The 13,054-nt window shown below is 40.5% G+C and overlaps 1 protein-coding gene across 5 annotated transcripts in view; it reads left to right on the forward strand.

Moving 5' to 3' along the window:
- Positions 1–13,054, forward strand: part of HSD3B7 (hydroxy-delta-5-steroid dehydrogenase, 3 beta- and steroid delta-isomerase 7) — an 81,835-nt gene that overhangs the window by 25,537 nt on the left and 43,244 nt on the right. The window contains exon 1 of one of the 5 annotated variants that reach the window (XM_087915944.1): positions 4,579–4,603. The exons of the other annotated variants lie outside the window; for them this stretch is intronic. The gene's annotated coding sequence lies outside the window, so the exon portion shown is untranslated. Of the gene's footprint in view, positions 1–4,578; positions 4,604–13,054 lie in introns of those variants that run through there. 5 annotated transcript variants of the gene reach the window in all.

Consider the following 13,054-nt stretch of genomic DNA (forward strand, 5'->3'; position numbering starts at 1 on the left):
TGGAGTTACCAGTTTGGTAGAACCAGGCTGAACCAGCAGAATCCCACCTCTGGACTTAAATTCTCGCTTTCTAGCCTTAACCACTAGACTAAGTTGTCTCTTAATGTCCTTTCCTTTAGTTTCTGGCCTGTGGAATCAGATTTGGGGGAGGAATTGGGGCAAATTCTGACGTGTTTCTTTATTTCTCAATGTTCTCCTGATTATAAGATTCTTTAGAAACATTTTCTGCCTCTTGACTTAGCTGCTGTTCCTTGAGTCAGCATGAAAAGAGAAGATCCAGTGGCCATTGCTTCCTGGGTGACTCCATCCATTCCTCACCGGCTCTTAATCTGTTTATTTTTTCTAATGTTGGAATTCGCCTTCCTATGGCTTCCATCCATTCTAGCTTAGTGTTCTGGAACAAGACTTTGTCTTCTTCTATGTGACATTGATACTTGAAGAGTGAGGATGAATCATTTTGCACTACAGGTAGTCCTTGACTTACGACCACAATTGAGCCCAAAATTTATGTTGCTAAGTGAAAAATTTGTTAAGTGAGTCTTGACCCATTTTACAAGCCTTTTTTTGCCATGCTTGTTAAGTGAATTGCCACAGTTGATAAGTTATAACATGGTTGTTAAGTGAATCTGGCTTCCCCGTTGATTTTGCTTCTCAGAAGGTTGCAAAAACAGATCACATGACCTTGGGACACAGCAGTGGTCGTAAGTATGAGTTGGTTGCCAAGTTTCTGAATTTTGATCACATGATCATGGGGATGCTACAAAGGTCCCAAGTGTAAAAAATGATCATAAGCCACTTTTTTCAGTGCCATTGTAACTTTGAAGAGTTATTAAACAAACTGTTGTAAGTTGAGGACTACCTTTAGAAGTCAGTTTTTTCAGTGCCATTGTAGCTTCAAACAGTCACTAAATGAGTGATTGTAAGTCAAGGACTATCTGTGGCATAAATCTATCTACGTTAGCATCCACTGATTTATTTTAAGGGATGATGGTAATAATAGACTCTTAGAAACTGAAGGGTGTTTGCCAAGACTCCAATTAGAACACCAAGACAAGGAAGATCATTTGATTTACGATTCTCTATTTTACTGATTTCACAAGAGAGAGAGAGAGAAAGAGAACAAAAGGGAGAAATCACACCTTTTATAGTTTGCAGAATAAAAAAATGTAATAACTGATTTGATTGCATAAGAAAAAGCCACCTGTCCAATTGCAACAGAAGCATGTAATATTTATGCATGACAATTGAAAAGAGCATGGCATTAAAAGTATATAAAAAAGTAAAACATTAGCATAGGAAAAGACATCAGGAATCTGTGGTGAAAAGAAACAATATTAGTTAATCTCTGAACTTCTTAAGTTGGAAAAAAAAATCTTTTATTATCCAGCCTGAGGAACTTCCTATCTTTTTAAGTTATAGTGAATTGAATGCCAGGGAAAAACTCCAGCATTCTATTCTTACAAGGTTATGCACAGAATGTAAGCTAAATTAAAGAAAATAAACCCATGGTAGTTAACCAGTGCAACAATACTACACAACCCATATAGCAAGCATTAAAAAGTCCATCTGGTCTGCCCCTCAGCAGTCCTTCACTTACGATCACAATTGAGCCTAAAATTTCTGTTGCTAAGCAAGACATTTGTTAAATGAGTTCTGCCCCATTTTATGACTTTTTTTGGTACAGCAGTTAAGAGATTCACTGTAGTTATTAAGTTGGTAACATGATTATTGAATGAATCTGGATTTTGCTTGTCAGAAGATCACAGGTGGTGATTACATGACCTGTAACTGTCATAAATGCATTCCAGAATTTGCTGCCTGCTGAAATATTTCAAACCAGAGCTTAGTCATTTTATTCAGCTTTATTCCTAGGGCTGAGACAAGATGTACATTTAATCATTCTTGTCTCATTTGTTGACAGTACACAAATCCACTTTCTTGGGGCTTTAAAAATTCTGGAAGGGGAGTACTCGAATCTGCAATCCTCAAGAGAAATATTTTTTTAAAGGGAGGGATCAAATTTGGAAGCAGAAATGAAGTTGATGAGGGTTTACCACCCTTCTTTTCTTGGAAATGTTGAAAATATTTGTTTCTGAGTCAAAACAGCATGTAATCAGTGTGACATCACTTGTTCTCTCAAATATCCCCAGATACCAAGATTGATGTGAGGTGAAACATGTGATAAGATGTGCTTCATTTTTAAGGCCAGATAATTCCACCCATCAGTGTTTAGCAGAGAAGGACTCTTACATCCTTCTGTTTTACAAAGCTGGGAAAGTTGTAAAATGGGCAACATTCACTTAACAACTGCCTTGCTTAGCAACCAAAATGTTGGGCTCAACTGTGGTCATAAGTCGAGAACTACCTGTATAGTTTTTTTCAGTCCCATGTCTCGAAGTCATTTGAAAAGTATTTTCTTTAAAAACATACTCAGAATCTGTTTATTTCACTGATTTGTACTTGTACTTTTCTTGGGCAACAATATAGAATACATTTGCCATTGCCATTTGTGTTTGACCCTGTGGACTCATTTTAGACCTTAAAAAAGGGATCCACTGGCCTCCCATCCAACAGCTAACCTCACCTAACTCTGCTTAGCTTCCCAACCAGATGTTCCTCAGATGCTCATGCCTGCTAAGGTTAAAGTAGTTTAGAATGGGACGATGTTATAATTCTAAACATTGGATGACATCATAATTCGAAACCTTCTGCTGTAGCTTAACTTTCTTCTTGCTGAGATCTTGTCAGACAAATGGATTCGTAATGGCCTGGCTTTCACAAGCCTGTATGAGAACATTGACAAAAGGGTCAAGGAAGATGAGTGCTGTAAGCAATGTACTTTCCCAGTTTTGCTATGCTTGCCAAAACAGGTCCTCAAAGGTTAAAATCCTTTTATTCAAGAGCTGCGTTTTTAAGTTCAGCTGTCCTGCTGGTGAGTATCTGAATAGGAAGACTTTTGTTCACTTGAACACATCAGTAACGGTAACAGTATAACAGAGTTGGAAGGGATATTAGAGGTCCCCTAGTCCAACCCTGTACTCAAGTACGAGATCCTATACCATTTCAGACAAATGGTTGTCCAATCTCTTCTTAAAATCCTCCAGTAATGAAGCAACCCCAATTTCTGGAGGCAAGCCAAATCTAATAAACACGGCTGAAGTTCTCCTTGGGTGGGTTATTCTTCATCTGAATTACCTTGAGATGGAGTCGTCCTATTTTTTTATCTTAGAATCAGATGATTTCCCAACCTGTTTAGAGGAACAGAAAAGGAAAGCCAAGCTAATGCGGCCCAGGTTTCAAAAAGGCTTGATGCATCTTTCAAAAGAAAATTTTGAGTCTAATACCATTGTAGTTCCCCAAGATCTTTTTCTACATTCCTCGTTAGAGGCACATTACAATGGTTTACTCTGCAAAATTGCACGACCAATTCATGTGCTGTAAACTACGGAGGATGCCAAAAAATAAAGTAAAATAAAATACTTCTCAGTTTCAGGAAATTTCTCCTTAGTTCTAGATTGGATCGCTCTTTGGTAAGTTTCCAACCATTACTTCTTATCCTGCCCTAAGGACCTTTGGATAATAAATTGACCCCCTCATCTCTGTGACAGTCCCCCAAATATTGGAAGATGCTATCAAATCACCCCTAGTCCTCCCCTTTGTTAGATTAGACATACACAGTTCCTGCAACCATTCTTCATACCTCCAGTCCTGTAATCAAGTTTGTTTGATCTTCTCTGCACTCTTTTTGAGAGCTTCAACATCTTTTTTGTCTCAAGCTAACTAATCTTTCATACATACACAAACACAAATTTTTGTTATCCTCTTCTGCATCATGGTGATTTTTAGGAAGGATTTCCAGTTCAGTTTCTAATTTCGTTCTCTTCTGTCATGAGTCTCCTATTTTTGAAATGGTGGATAGTATTTGATCTTTCTCTGTGCTTGTTTATTTTGTGAGTGCTGCTAAAAGAGGCTTCTTTATATTCTCGGGTTTCCCGGGTTGACTTTTCTCAGAACTCAATGGAAGCTGAGACTGCTGGTAAACGCTTATTCATTTCAGTAACTATGGGGCTTTGTGGCCTGCTCCAAATATCTTGATATCCAATATTTTATACTCCAACCATTCCAAACATTTCTTGATAAGACTTGTGATTTTTTTTTTAAAAAAAAGCCAAATCAAATAACTACTGCTCAGTGGGAGAAAACAAACATCTTTGAGCAGTATTCAAATAAAAACTAAAATATGAAAAAGCATAAATCAAAATAAGGTTGTTTCTTCCTGAATTGAGCCAAGACAGTTTATTTTCCATCCAAATGTTTATCCTACAGAGTTGTTGGCAGATCTCTATCCATTAGACTTGGATCTGGGGATAATTAATTTAGAATGGGCACTAAACAGGGATATTATTTTCTTTTTCATCAACCAGAATTTCAAACATTCAAGATTCTGCTTAAAAAAAAAAATTAAAATGCTTCTTTTCAAACAAGTTGCTCTTGTTTTTGCAGTTTATGGAAAGTTGTTAAAATATTTGAAACCAGATCAGATTGTAGGATTAGAAGTAAAGGATAGCTAAAAAAAATCCCTTCCTTCTACATATTTAAGCAGGTAAGTAAATAGCAGAGATCCTTCATTCTTTTTAATCTCATTTGTGTTTCTTTTTACCCTCATGATTTGTAGATCTTTATTTTTATGATAAATATGCCTCCTGCTTTCTTGCTGCTGCTGTTATTATGGGGTGTCTACTGGATTTGATTGAGGCTACATCTTAGGGTTGGGCTTCAAAAATTTTAGCAAAGGGTTTTCTGTTCGGTTGCTGGGTGGGCATGGCTATGGCAGCGTGGCCTAGTTGGTCTCCTGCACCACTGCAGGGGGGCATTTTTGCCCTCCCCAGGGTCTGGAGGTTTTTGTCGAGCCTCCAGGAGGGCGAAAACGGCCTCCCGGGGCTCCAGAGGCTCTCTGCAAGCCGGAAATGGTCCCATTTTTCCAAACTTCCAGAAGGCCTGTTTTTCGCCTTCCCTGAGCCTCCACGCACACCCTGCATCCAAAACAGGCCACATGGGGATTCCGGTGAGGGGAGGGGTGGGCGGGACCAGTCAGGAGTGGGATTTGGGGGTTCTCTGAACTGCACAGAATCTTAGCTAGGGAACCCCTGTGAACTCCTAGCAGCCTACCCCTGATCTTAGTGCGTAGCAGGGTAATTTGAATTCAATTTTCAGAAGTCTAAGCCAGATGATCCAAGATGAATTTACTCTGCTGAAGTCCTCAGTGTGATGTAGGCCTTGGCATGTTTTTTCAGCCCTTTGGAGCGTTGAAAAAAGAGGAGTTATAATGGTAATTAATAGCTGATCTCTGTAAATCTAGGTAAAAAAGAATGTAGGTGTGGGTTTTGGTTTCTCTGATTTACACTCTGTCTCTACATCAAATGGTCAAATTGGCCAAATAAGCTTGCTTACTCATCCTATTCAGGTACAACAAAAACTGGAATCTGTTTTGCCTCCTTATGGTATGTAGATTATGGGTGTGGGTGCAAAGCCATCCCAAATATAAGGCAAGGTTCAAACAGAAATCTAGTTAAAGTTGTTTAGATCATTTGCCAAAACTCTAACAGCACTTTGGAAGGTATTTTAATTTGTTGTGAACATTACCACAAGAGAATGGATGCAATAATCTAACACAATTTGCTAGCTTCATTTCTTTCAGAACATGAAAAGTAGTTTCTGAATTATGCCCAGATGTGCTGTCCTGCTCACTCTCACACACTTATAACAGTGGTTTAGTGGCTTTATTAATATTGCCCAGCAACCAGGGGTGGGATTCAAATTTTTTAACAACAGGTTCTGTGGACGTGCCTTAGTTGGTGGGCATGGCTTGGTGATCATGTTATTGGCTGGGTGTGGCCAACTCAATATTACTCACATCGAGGCATGCATCTCCTCACCTGGCCTCTCATGACTGGGGGGATGTTGCAACAGTCATAAGTGTGAAAAATGGTCATAAGTTGCTTTTTTCAGTGCCATTGTAACTTTGAATGGTCACTCCACACAAGCAAAGTGCCAGCAAAGGAGTGGAAAAAAACTCCAGAGACGTTCCTGAGACAGGAAGTCTAGTCCTGCCAAGAATGTAATAAGGGTTAATGGAGAGGCAGTTTCTGTAAGCAACATCAGAATGTTTCCTTCCTGCGTTCCTTACAGGATTAGGCCAGTAATTTCTTCTAACAACTGGTTCTCTGAACTGCTTAGAATGTTAACAACCAGTTCTAGCAAATAGGTGTGAACTGGTAGAATCCCACCCCTGCCAGCAACTCCCTTCACCAAAAACACAGAACTGTCCCAATGAAGCCCAGCCAAAAGGGAGCATTCAATGCTAGTCCATAGAGCAATGGTGAATGAGTCCACCAGGCAAAATTAAATCCACAAGAGGGTTCACGAGGCACGATCAAGGTGAAAGCATGGTGTAAACCCAAAGTAAGGCAGGAATCATGACCAGAAAACACACAGTTAGGAAACTAGACACTTGTTCCCAGCATCACCTCTATATGTCTGCTATGTTAAATAGCCAGCCTTTGGTGAAGCCAGGGTGGGCTGCTGGGGGCTTGCAGGGTTTCGGGAGAGCACCTAGCCCAAGAGTTTGTACAGTTCAGAGAACCCCCAAATCCCACTCCTGGCTAGTCCTGCCCTCCCCCTCCCACCCAGGACTCCCTACACGGCCCATTTTGGATGCAAGGTAAGTGCAGCGCCTGCACATAGGGCAAAAAATGGGCCTCCCGGAAGTTTGGGAAGGCTGGAAATGGGCCCATTTCCAGCTTCCAGACAGCCTCCGGAGCCCGGGGAGGCTGTTTTTGCCATCCCCGAGGCTTGAAGAAATCCTCCGGGGCCTTGATTTTGAGTAGTTTTTCTAATTCATTGTCACATCCTATCTTTTCGGTATTATTTGGTGAGGGATCCATTTTGGGGGATCATTCTAAATAGGCAGTACACATAAGAAGAATATTCTGTCCTCTTCTCCTTTAAAAATTACTTTTTTCTTTAATGGAAATGAGAAAGCAAAACCAAAATATATAGGCACAAAAAAGAAATAAAGGAGTAAAGAGAAAAGGGAAAAGGGATTTGCAAGATGTATAAAACTGATAAGAAATTTAAATATTTTAAAATATTAAAATATACTATTGAGCTATAGTTAGTAGTATAACAGAATAACACAGTTGGGAGGGGCCTTGAAGGTCTTCTAGTCCACCCCCCTGCTCAAGCAGGAAACTACATCATTTCAGACAAACAGTTGCCCAATTTCTTTAATACCTCCAGTGTTGGATGACTAAAAGGTGCTATTTTTCAAGAGACAACTGGTTTTCCCTTGAAAACATTTCACTTCTCATCCAAGAAGCTTCTTCGGCTCTGAATGGTTGATGTGGAATGGAAGGAGTTACACTTTTTGAAGAAAGTTGGTCATTTGCATTCTTTTAGAGCAAGGGTCTTCAAACTTGGGCAAGTTTAAGACTTGTGGACTTCAACTCCCAGAATTCCTGAGATAACATGACTGGGGGAGGAATTCAAGTTTGAAGACTCCTGTTTTAGAGAGTCATTAAAGCCACCTGGAGCTTTATCTGTGTCCTTGGGGTCAGCTGAGTAATGCAAATGGGTGTGGAGCCTTCTCGGAACTGCTGAAAGGATTGTAGTAAACTGGAGATAGATGATGTCATATCCCCCCCCTCTGTTGAGAGAGGGCCATTCAATTTTGACATAGATGGCTTCCATTGACCCCTCTTTCAAACCAGTGGTCTTCTCTGCCAAAATATGGACTTTGCTGTCTTCAAAAGCATGGCCTGTCTTTTTAATGCAGATAAACTGCTGAATCTAGTGGTGATGGGTTTGTTTTCCTACGTTGTGCCATGCGTTTATGAAGTGGTTGTTTTGTTTCCCCAATGTACAGATCTGCTCACTACATTTGCTTATAAAACTGAGCAAATGATTGTCCACTAGGACTCCAAGGTCTCTCTCATTGCTATTCCAGTGAGGGCTAACCTTTCCATCCTCACATGCCAAAAGTGCCCATAAGGCAATACACGACCCCCAGGGGTGGGATTCAATTTTTTTAACAACCAGTTCTGTGGGGGTGGCTTGGTGGTCATGTGACTGGCTGGGTGTGGCCAACTCAACATCACTCCCATCGAGGCACGCATCTCCTCACCTGGCCTCTCATGACTGTGGGGATGCTGCAACAGTCTTAAGTGTGAAAAATGGTCATAAGTTGCTTTTTTCAGTGCCATGTAATTTTGAATGGTCATTTCACACAAGCAAAGTACCAGCAAAGGGTGGGAAAAACAACTCCAGAGAGGTTCCTGAGACAGGAAGTCCAGTCGTGCCAAGAATGTAATAAGGGTTAACAGAGAGGCAGTTTCTGTAAGCAACACCAGAATGTTTCCTTCCTGCTTTCCTTACAGGATTAGGTCACTAATTCCTTCTAACAACCGGTTCTCTGAACTGCTTGGAATTAACAACCGGTTTTAGCGAATAGGTGCGAATTGGTAGAATCCCATCCCTGATGACCCCCCATGCCGCCTGCGCACCCCCCGCACATGCGCAACAGCTACTCGACAATCAGCTGTCGGGTGGGCAGTACGGCCGCCTGCACAGTAGACCTGCTCTGGGGCGACGGCTTGCATGTTGGCGGAAATGGCTCTGTGTGCCACTTCCGGCATGCGTGCCATAGGTTCGCCATCACTGACCTATTTTATACCTGTGCATTTGTTTTTTCTTGCTTAAATGTAAAGCCTTACTTTTCTCTGCATTGAATTTCATTTTGTTAGATGTTGAGCATTTTATCAATATATAATCAATCATCTCACTTTGAAAGAATAATTAAAATCAAATCATTATTCACTAATGAGCAAAGGCAATTGTATGACAAGATTCATTAATCGGGATGAACAATTGCTAGGAATTTTAAAAAGAATCTATCCTTGTTTGTCATTCAGACAAGTTCCCATATTACAAAATCTCTTATAAACTCAAACTTTAGATGGGGCACGCCCATTTCTTCTTCTGGTCAATTGTGCATCAGCATAAATGAATAAAAAAGAAGTGATGACAGCGATTTGAACGGAAAGTGAAAATCTCTTCCTTTTTCTTTTTCTGATATTTACTGGTCCCAAAGGAGGGGAAGAATCAGCCAGGAAAAAAAGTAGCTGTTTTTGCAAAAAAAACAAAAAACAAAAAACAAAGCTAATTTGAGGGCTTTCCATCATCTGAATAAAGAACTTTTCTTACTTCCTTCCTTTTAAAAAAAGTTCTTTGTTGAACAGGGCTATATACAAAAATGTACACATTATTATCCACTGCGCTGGACAAATTGTGTCCATATACAGATACTCCTCGATTTTTGACCACAGTGGAGCAAGGCAGTTGTTAAATGCATTGTGCCCTATTTTACGATCTGTCTTGCCACTGTTGTTAAGTAAATCATTGCAATTGTTAAGTGAGTCATGCGGTCATTAACCAAATCTGGCTTCCCCCAATGACTTTGCTTGTTGGAAGCCAGTTGGGAAATGGTGATCACATAACTTCAGGACACTGCAACTGTCATAAATACATGCCAGTTGCCAAGTACCCAAATTCTGATCATGCGATTGCAAGAATGCTGTAATGTTTATAAGAATGAAAACTGGTCATAAGTCACTTTTTTTTAATGCCGTTGTAACTTAGAACAGTCATTAAATGAGTGGTTGTAAGTCAAGGACCACCCATACTGCCATATTGCTTAAAGTAGGTTTTTTTGGCTTCCTCTTCTCCTCAAAGTCATCTTACTGGGAGAAGTGCAAAAAGTGAGGAACTTACTGGATGGGCAACCATAATAAATTAAATAAATCATTACAAGGAAGAGAAGGGAAAGAAGATAGTCCCAATCATGGGATCAAATAGTTATACTTAGACTTATATACCACTTCACAGTGCTTTACAGCAGTCTCTAAGCAGTTTACAGAGTCAACATATTTGCCCCAACAATCTGGATCTTCATTTTACAGTTCTTGAAAGAATGGAAGGTTGAGTCAACCTTGAGTTGGTGAGAATCAAACTGCCAAATTGCTGGCAACAGGCATTCAGCAGAAATAGCCCACAGTACCACATTCTAACCACTGCAGCACCACGGCTTTTATGGTTGTGACTGCCAATTTGCCTTTTTGGGAGGGGGGGACATGTGGATCCCTTGCTTTTTGCCTTCTATATGTATGAGATACTGGCATTCTTGTGAAGATTTGAGGCCATTTGTTTTATAGGGGAATGATTGACATCTCTGACATCGGTGTCTTGGATGGAGTGGAGTAAAAGAGCTGGTGGGGACACATTGGGTCCTTGTGAGATGTTTTATTTCTGCCTGACCATGATGCGTGCTGAATTATATCTGGGACATAGTAGTTAGGTCTTAGTATAAAGCCAAGGAGACTATTGGCTCTAGAATAGAGATCTCCAAATTAAGTAACTTTAAGATAGTGGATTTCAACTCACAGAATTCCTCAGCCAGTCATGATGGTTGGGGAATTCTGGGCATTGAAGTCCACAAGTCTTAAAGTTGCCAAGTTTGGAGGCCCCTGCTCTAGACTTTCACGGGAACTTGGCCCAGATCCTTCTTTTCAAGACATCCCATCTAGCAACGTTCTTGTGCAGAACAAGTGGGGGAAGGAATTTGATGGGCACCACCAATTGCTCCTTGAAACAAAGGCAGAATTTACATTTGGCAGACGAGGAGTCAATCCTTTCTGCTCTCATGCTTGTTAACAATAACTGGCCACACAGGCAATTCTTGAACATTCTCAATCGAATGTGGAGTTTTTCTCTCTTTAGATGTTATGTAGAGAATACTTTGTATAAACAATGGCATATAGTATGGTTTCTTAACCACGGCAATTTGAAAAAGTGTGGGCTTCAACTCCCAGAATTCTCCAGCTGGTATATGGTGGCTAGGGAATTCTGGGGTATGGCTGAGGAATTCTGCAAGTTGAAGTCACATATATGCTGGCTAGGGAATTTTTGAAGATAGCTGAGGAATTCTAGGAGTTGAAGTCTATATTAAAATTGCCAAAGTTGAGAAATCCTGAGACGAAGCCTTAAAATTCATGATCTAAGTGAGGGCAAAAACAAGCCAAAGAGCAAACAAACCTAACGGTTTGATGTATGATGGAATGGTTAGGTTGTTGGATTAGAATTACACCCATCCTTACTTATCAAAGAACACTCAGTGCATCATGTTCAGCCTAGCCTTCCCCACAAAATTATTGTAAAACAATAGGAAATATAAATTTCATAATTCAAAACCAGTCAGTTCAGCTTGGCTGAAAGAGAAATCTGAAAGAGCATTGGCCAATTGTTAGGGCTGCTGGGAGCTGTAGTTTAATGCTATCTGAATGTGGCCTCTGTTATACAGTAGTTCAGCCAGTCTTCTCCAGTCAGTCTTAAAGATACATCCATACCTTAAAGAAGAACTGGGCCTTTCTTATTCTTGGATTAAGAAACCCAAAAGCCTCCCTCCCTCCCACTATAAAACTCTGCAAAAGCAGCCAAAATAAGGTGTCTGTAAAATACAAAAATCTATTGACCCCCTCATGTGTTTAATAGGGTCGGCTACACATGAGACCAGCATATCCACTGATGATGTTTGCAGGATTTGGAGAAAAATGGATTGAATCTAGGCTGCCTCAAAAATAAATTTTGCAGAATTTTTGTTGGATCATGATTCCTCTTAGAAATCAAATCATGCCAGTTAGCTATTGACTAGGCCTTTAACATAATGGAAGGATAAACTATTCCAAAATGGTGCTGCCAGAGGAGTCATCCATAGAATGGAAAAGTTATCTTCCAACTTCATGAGCAACCAAGTCCATGTGTTTCCTCTCCTTTGCAACCCCTTGATGACTTGACTAGTTCTACAGTACATGATAGAAACACATCTGAGAAATTCTAAATCATAAAAACAAAAATAAAGCCCAACCCAATCTGTCAAAAAACAGAGGCCACCAAAATCTTCCCCTCAGATTCCTGGGAAATGTAACCACAGCTGTTTTTGCCAATCCACACCACTGCTGCTTCCTCTGTTTTTCCAACGTTACATGCTCATATAGTTGTCAAATGGGCAGGATTCTGGAAACAGTATACAGGAAAGGTGCCAGATAAATAGCAATCACCAACAGAAAAGATTTGAGAAAATAGGATTTTCTTTCAGGCCAACTCACTGGAAAAAAATTCCAGTGAAATCAGATGTATTTTAATCAGATCGTATTTTGTAACACAGGTGCCTATTTAGTTTATTTTATAGTTAGCTGGCACGGAATATTGTCTTCATTCTTGTTTATGCACAGGTTGGCAACTGCTGCTCTGGGGATATTTGAAATACAGGAGGATACCATCTTTGAGATGGTTCTTGTGAAATTATGAAATCACTTCCAAGGAAATTGGAATTGATTTCACCCGAATTTATCACATTCCTCTTCACAAAGGTGTAGCAGCTATTTTTAAAAGACTTAAAAGTCAATTTGGCCTAGTGCTTAAGGCAACCAAGTGCAGTGGTGGGATTCAAAAAATTTTACTGCCAGTTCTGTGGGCATGGCTTGGTGGGTGTGGCATGGCTTTGTGGGCGTAGCAGGGGAAGGATACTACAAAAACCCCATTCCAGGGGGAAGGTTACTGCAAAACCCCTCCCCACCCCACTAGCCTGCTTTCCAGTTCCATTCTCCTGTGCAGGGCAACAAAAGAAGACCCAGCCAATCAGCTGAGACTTGGGAGGCAGAGAATAGATGGGGGCGGGGCCAGTCAGAGGTGGTATTTACCGGTTGTCCAAACTACTCAAAATTTCCACTACCGGTTCTTCAGAACTGGTCAGAACCTGCTGAATATCACCTCTGCACCCAACTAGAAATTAGGAAGTTTGAGTTCTAGTCCTACCATAGGCATGAAAGCCAACTGGGTGATGTTGGCTGGTATGAACCTCTCTCAGCCCAACCTGCATTACAGGAATGTTATTGTGGGGAAATAGGAGGAAGGAATATTAGTATATTCACTGCCTTGAGTT

The sequence above is a fragment of the Pseudonaja textilis genome, chromosome Z, assembly GCF_049901715.1.
Source record: "Pseudonaja textilis isolate UNSWEBS1 chromosome Z, rPseTex1.2, whole genome shotgun sequence".
Taxonomy (NCBI): domain Eukaryota; kingdom Metazoa; phylum Chordata; class Lepidosauria; order Squamata; family Elapidae; genus Pseudonaja; species Pseudonaja textilis.